This window comes from Ovis aries, chromosome 15, assembly GCF_016772045.2.
Source record: "Ovis aries strain OAR_USU_Benz2616 breed Rambouillet chromosome 15, ARS-UI_Ramb_v3.0, whole genome shotgun sequence".
NCBI classification, from domain to species: Eukaryota; Metazoa; Chordata; class Mammalia; order Artiodactyla; family Bovidae; genus Ovis; species Ovis aries.
Window position 1 is genome coordinate 48,381,780 of NC_056068.1, and position 6,745 is coordinate 48,388,524.

General features: G+C 37.3%; 1 pseudogene; it reads left to right on the forward strand.

Annotated features, from left to right (window-relative positions):
- Nucleotides 1-389: 389 nt before the first annotated feature.
- Nucleotides 390-1,354, forward strand: LOC101108513 (olfactory receptor 51I2-like; annotated as a pseudogene).
- Nucleotides 1,355-6,745: the final 5,391 nt, after the last annotated feature.

The window sequence follows — 6,745 nt, forward strand, 5'->3', positions numbered from 1 at the left end:
CCCCTGAGTTAGAAGGTAAAGTCTTAACCACCGAACCACCAAGAAAGTCCCCCACTGCATGTTTTAAAAAGAATAAATTAATCTTGTCATTTGTGAATCTTGCATTTGTTCTGTGGGATCTTTCTGTTTAAAATCCTTTGGCATAGTTTACCTGGCAGTCTTTGGATGCTACCAGTGCATCAACAAATATACTCATAAAACATTTATGAATTACCTAAAAATACTAAATAGGCTTTTTGAATTAAACTAAATTTAACCCTATTCAATCTTCATACAACAGAATTTACCTTCCTCTGCCTCTAAATTCTCTCTTCAACTACGGAATGAAACTGAGTTAACGTTTCTGCTTGGCTTTCTACACATACTCTGTTTTTTCAGGTTTCACCGTCATGTCTATGCTCAACAGCACCCACCATCAAACACCCTTCTTCCTTCTGTCAGGAATCCCAGGGCTGGAGGCATCATATAACTAGATCTCCATCCCATTGAGCATCATGTATGTGACTGCCATCCTGGGGAACAGCATCATCATTCACATAGTACACAAGACTCCCAGCCTTCATGAGCCTCAATATGTATTCTTGTCCTTGTTAGCCACCACTGACATAGACATGTCAGTCTACACTGCCCACTGTTCTTAAAGTCTTTGTTTTCAACCATCAAGAGACTGAGTTCCATGGTTGCCTGGCTCAGATGTTCTTCATCCACACCTTCTCTTCCATGGAGTCAGCCATGCTGCTGGCTATGGCCTTTGACCATTTTGTGGCCATATGCAACCCACTATGCTACATCATAGTCCTGACTCCCTCCCCTATTCCTCAGATGGGCCTGGCTGCTGTGGCTCGAGGGGTAGCACTGATGATCCCCTTGCCCATTCTGCTCCAACAGCTTCCCTTCTGTAGGAATATTGTTCTGTCCTAATCATTCTGCTTCTACACTGATGTGATGAAGCTGGCATGTTGGTCTGTTCATGTGAACCTCACCTATGGGCTGGCCTTGGTATTCTGCTCCTTTGGGGTTGACTCTGTCTTTATTGTTCTGTCTTATGCTCTAATCTTGAAGACAGTTCTGGAAATAGCTTCTAGGGAAGGATGAAGCCTTAAGGTGCTCAACACTTGTGTCTCCCACTTTCTCACTGTCTTCATTTTCTACGTCCTACTTATTGCCTTAGCCTTGATCCACAGAATAGGCAAGTACCACTCCCCTCTCCCCCACATCATCATGTGCAATATTTTCCTTTTTCTCACACCTGTCCTTAACCCATTGGTTTACTGTGAAAACAAAACAGATTAGAAATGCACTAGGTAGACTGCTCAAAGTTAAGACAAGACAGAACAGAGTAGAAATATTTTGAGTAAATGATCAAAAGGTCAGGAATATTGTAAAAAGAAACAAGAATAGACATTTATTTCTTGTGTGTTGAAGTCCTCCCTTTGGATTTTTCTGTGTGATTTTGCTTCCTAGGTGACTTAAAATGGTAAAGAATCTGCCTGCAAAGCAAGAGACCCAGGTTCAAACCCTGGGTCAGGAAAATCCATTGGAGAAGGGCATGGCAACCCATTCCAGTATCCTTGCCTGGATAATTCCATGGACAGAGGAGCCTGGAAAGCTCCAGTCCATGGAGTCACACACAGTCAGACACAACTGAGCCACTAACACTTTCACTTTGTGTAATTTTATTACAATATTTTTGGAAGTAGGAGATTCCCTTTTAGTTTTAAATATTAGATCAAGGAATATATTTCTAAAGGTTCCTTCACCTTCACCTTCACCTTATGTTTCTCTAAAGTTTATGTATCCCTAAAGTTCACATCACTTATCCAGGAGCTCCATTTCAATCTAAACAATTTGACAAATATTTTCTGTATGAGAATCCCTCATATACAGTTATATGGCTCAAATTTGGTTAAAAGTAAGATATTTATATTATTATACAGAGAGTTATTATCTTTGGTGGGTTTGAGATATTATAAAGGGAAATAGTCCAAATGGGAAACAATAGGTTTTATTTTAATATTTTTTATTGAAATCTATTTTATGATTTTTCCTGAAACCACATTAACCTAAACTTCATCAGATACAAAAATACAATAAGAGATTAAAGCAAAAATATAACAAAGCTTCTGTACCTAAAATTTGCCATCTATGTAATCATACTTAATTTTCTCATGTTGTATTAAGTTGGATTTCACATTAATCTGAGGATAAGTATGTATCAATTAAAGTAAAATCAGAAATCTATAATTTATTTGCTATGTATTTCTGCTTTATTGACTATGCCAAAGCCTTTGACTGTGTGGATCACAATAAACTATGGAAAATTCTGAAAGAGATGGGAATACCAGACCACCTGACCTGCCTCCTGAGAAATCTATATGCAGGTCAGGAAGCAGCAGTTAGAACTGGACATGGAACAACAGACTGGTTCCAAATAGGAAAAGGAGTACGTCAAGGCTGTATATTGTCACCCTGCTTATTTAACTTCTATGCAGAGTACATCATGAGAAACGCTGGACTGGAAGAAACACAAGCTGGAATCAAGATTGCCGGGAGAAATATCAATAACCTCAGATATGCAGATGACACCACCCTTATAGCAGAAAGTGAAGAGGAACTAAAAAGGCTCTTGAGGAAAGTGAAAGAGGAGAGTGAAACAGTTGGCCTAAAGCTCAGCATTCAGAAAACGAAGATCATGGCATTCCGGTCCCATCACTTCATGGGAAATAGATGGGGAAACAGTGGAAACAGTGTCAGACTTTATATTTTTGGGCTCCAAAATCACTACAGATGGTGACTGCAGCCATGAAATTAAAAGACACTTACTCCTTGCAAGAAAAGTTATGCCCAACCTAGATAGTATATTCAAAAGCAGAGACATTACTTTCCTGACTAAGGTCCGTCTAGTCAAAGCTATGGTTTTTCCATTGGTCATGAATGAATGTGAGAGTTGGACTGTGAAGAAGGCTGAGCACCGAAGAATTGATGCTTTTGAACTGTGGTATTGGAGAAGACTCTTGAGAGTCCCTTGGACTGCAAGGAGATCCAACCAGTCCATTCTGAAGGAGATCAGCCCTGAGATTTCTTTGGAAGGAATGATGCTAAAGCTGAAACTCCAATACTTCGGCCACCTCATGCGAAGAGTTGACTCATTGGAAAAGACTCTGATGCTGGGAGGGATTGGGGGCAGGAGAAGGGGACAACCGAGGATGAGATGGCTGGATGGCATCACGGACTCAATGGACATGAGTCTGAGCGAACTCCGGGAGTTGGTGATGGACAGGGAGGCCTGGTGTGCTGTGATTCATGGGGTCGCAAAGAGTCAGACACGACTGAGCGACTGAACTGAACTGAACTGAACTGATGTATCCAGGGAACATGGTGAATGACCATTAATGTGCCTCAACTGAAAAGGAGTTGATACTGGTATCTATTTTCTAAGAACATTGCAAAAAGAAATTTGCTATGCTACACATAACTTATTGAATATGCTTACCACAATATCTGGTATATAATAAATGTTCAATAAATATTAACCATTATATTAGAAGCTAAAAATATGATAAGGACAAAGGTCAAGCACGATTTAAAGATAAATATAAAAGAATAAAATCTTTATTGCTCAGATGGTGATATCAAAGATGACCAGCAAATAATACAGTTGCTCTGAAGTTCAAAGACATATTTAGAAGTTCGTTTTAATATATGTTCCATATGTTGAAATATAAAATGTATGTATTTGTAAATGTTTACAAGAATTCAGACTAGGTTGCCTGTTTTATAACTGTATATAATTTATTTATCTGCTCAGTATTGTCACCTCAAGTCAAAGACAGGTATTAAGTTATTTATTTATGCTAATGATGCCTGAAAATTAACTATCAAAGAGTAGAGCCAAATATTATTATTCCATTCACTTTTAATTAACTATGTGGACATTAATTCATGAATCTATTGGTTCAATAGTCATGCATAATTGTTTTTACCTATCACTTCTTGTCCTTTGTTTCTTACACTTTCTCATGTTCCCCTTTATTTTGTATATTTACATAGCTATTCTTGGCATCCACTATATGCCACACATTAGGGGACAAATTAATCAGATAAAATGCTCTCATTTAGATTATTAGTACATAGTGAGTGAGACAACACAGGAATAAAATTGTCATACTTTAAGGCAACAACATGCCATTAAGACAGAACATACCATTAATTGCTTAATTATTTAACTTACACATAAAGCAATTTATAAATAAACTGAAATATCAGAATGGGGCACAGATTAAATTAAAGGATCTTAGGGACCCAAGTTTTAGTAATCAATGTCATTATGTCCCTCTTTCTTTCTGAAGCAATCTTTCGTATCTGCTTTTATCTTGTTTTACACTCATTTTTTCCTTCCCCTAATGTAGATAATCACATAACTGGGGAAGATGTTCTGTAAATGGTTTTGTCTCCTTTCACTGTCCAGTAGAAATAGCAATCTTAAACTCTTTATAGCATACTATGTAAAGGGGGAGAATTTTTTTCTTCAGTTTTTAATCTCTGCAGTTGAAAGGTCAGGAGAGGGATTTATTAGAATATTGTTATTATTGGTCTCATTCAAGCTGTACAGAGAGGTGAGGAGTTCCTCATCGGAAATTTATCTGCAGTCTTCAAAAAATGGAACAATGCTGAGAAATGATCCCCATTTCTCTATCATCATATTTAAGACTGTTAAAGTTAAAATGCTTTTGAGTGGAAAGACTCAATAAAGAGAAACATTAAATCAGATTTTACAACTTGTAGAAACATACTAAGAATCAGAATTTCATTTTATGTTTTGAAGGTACTCACAATATTTCTCAAATAACTTCTCAGTAAGATCAAAGATTACACATTTAAATATATTTTACTCCCTCTATTCTGTTAATATATAACAGATTTCAGGTAGATGAATGATTTTGAAATTGAGATAGATATTAAGCTTCCATGGTCTTTCTTTTTGTGATCTTTTCAGTCTTGCAGGCAGAAGTTTCTAATAAACCCAGTTTTCACTGGCTTACTTTCCTTCTAATTTACATAATTTAAACCAAGTCTCCAATTCATTAATTATATTTAGGTGCATGACCTGCTGCTGTTCCATGATTTTCATTAATAGAATGGAAGCTATATGAATATTATAGTTTTCCCTTCTGTATGACTCTGATGCCTTACTAAATATGCTAGACAAATCTGAAAAATATTTTTATTACTTTAGAGATCATTTTGAAATTTACTTAGAACTTCCGTAAATTAGTTTGAAATTCTTGCTAAAGCTATTGTATATTTATTTATTGCCATTGACAATTAAGTCTTTTATTTGTTTCCTAAGCTAAAAAGTGAAGAGGAACTAAAAGCCTCTTAATGAAAGTGAAAGTGGAGAGTGAAAAAGTGGGCTTAAAGCTCAACATTCAGAAAAAGAAGATCATGGCATCTGGTCCCATGATTTCATGGGTAATAGATGGGGAAACAGTGGAAACAGTGCCAGACTTTATTTTTGGGGGCTCCAAAATCACTGCAGATGGTGACTGCAGCCATGAAATTAAAAGATGATTACTCCTTGGAGGGAAAGTTATGAGCAACCTAGATAGCATATTCAAAAGCAGAGACATTACTTTGCTAACAAATGTCCATTTAGTCAAGGCTATGGGTTTTCCATTGGTCATGTATGGATGTGAGAGTTGGACTGTGAAGAAAGCTGAGCACTGAAGAATTGATTCTTTTGAGCTGTGATGTTGGAGAAGACTCTTGAGAGTGCCTTGGACTGCAAGGAGATCCAACCAGTCCATTCTGAAGATCAGCCCTGGGATTTCTTTGGAAGGAATGATGCTAAAGCTGAAACTCCAGTACTTTGGCCACCTCATGAGAAGAGTTGACTCATTGGAAAAGACTCTGATGCTGGGAAGGATTGTGGGCAGGAAGAGACAGGGATGACAGAGGATGAGATGGCTGGATGGCATCATGGACTCAATGGACGTTGAGTCTGAGTGAACTCCAGGAGTTGGTGATGGACAGAGAGGCCTGGCGTGCTGCAATTCATGGGGTCGCAAAAAGTCGGTCATGACTGAGCAACTGAACTGACAAGACAGAAAGCAGGACAAGTCTTCATTTGTTTATGACTAACCTCAAGACTTGATCCCAAGAGAATAATTCATTTTTCTTCTTAGAAAGTTAGAGAAAGGAGTTGAATCCTTGTTTTAGAAGCCAAAATGTAACCCTATATACTCTCAGTATGGAGTGGGAAACCAAACAAAATCCAATAAAGTATGAATTCTGAATGAAGTAGCAGGATGAGTAAGAATAACCATTTCTCACATTCTTATATATTATTTCTTTTCATACAGTTCCTTTACTTTTTTGTTAAAAACCATCAGATTGGGATATCAACTCGTACTCCAGCTCCATGAAATGGTCAAAAATAGTAAGCATATAGTCATAAATTTATCACCAATTTAAAATTTTATAATACCTCAACTTAAACAACATGGGAAATTAAGTGAAACTGAATCAAGTGAAATCTTGTTTTCTCAGTAAAATCAGCCCCTCTTTGATCTTTTACCACTTCACACCAGTCAGAATGTCTGCGATCCAAAAATTTCCAAGCAATAAATGCTGGAGAGGGTGTGGAGAAAAGGGAACCCTCCTACACTGTTGGTGGGAATGCAAACTAGTACAGCCACTATGGAGAACAGTGTGGAGACTCCTTAAAAAATTGCAAATAGAACTA